At 39.5% G+C, this 403-nt stretch overlaps 1 long non-coding RNA gene across 1 annotated transcript; it reads right to left on the bottom strand.

The window, feature by feature from the left end:
- LOC113473706 lies at window positions 1-403 on the bottom strand. The gene is made up of 2 exons (XR_003395611.1): window positions 318-403; window positions 1-31 (listed from the first exon to the last, which is right to left on the bottom strand). It is a non-coding gene; the product is annotated as an uncharacterized LOC113473706 (long non-coding RNA).

Consider the following 403-nt stretch of genomic DNA (forward strand, 5'->3'; position numbering starts at 1 on the left):
TGAGTTGAGACAAAGTCTAGGAGATCTTTGCCTGAGGAAAAAGGAAATGAGAGATTATTGAGCAAAGTCTCTTTGTGTTCTACCAAATTTCACCTGGCTCGGTGGTGTGATGGTTAACTCGCTCGTCTGATAAACAGGAAGGCTTGTGTTTAATCCCAGCACAGAATATATTATGGAATTTGTCGCCAATATGATAAAATTTGAGAATTTGACCCGGTAATAGTAGTAGCCTACTGCTGGAGTAAAGTTACTTTTTCGTCCTATTCCAAGAAAATTACAACAAACATCTTAAAGGGTTCTATACATATTTGATTTACCTTGTTCGTTTCTCAGAGTCGACAGCAGAGCGCCGTTTCGAGCTTTCAAATGTGTGGTAGCAATGCAGATCTCCTCTTGAGTTTTC

This window comes from Diaphorina citri, unplaced genomic scaffold, assembly GCF_000475195.1.
Source record: "Diaphorina citri unplaced genomic scaffold, Diaci psyllid genome assembly version 1.1 scaffold66543, whole genome shotgun sequence".
In the NCBI taxonomy this organism is placed as follows: domain Eukaryota; kingdom Metazoa; phylum Arthropoda; class Insecta; order Hemiptera; family Psyllidae; genus Diaphorina; species Diaphorina citri.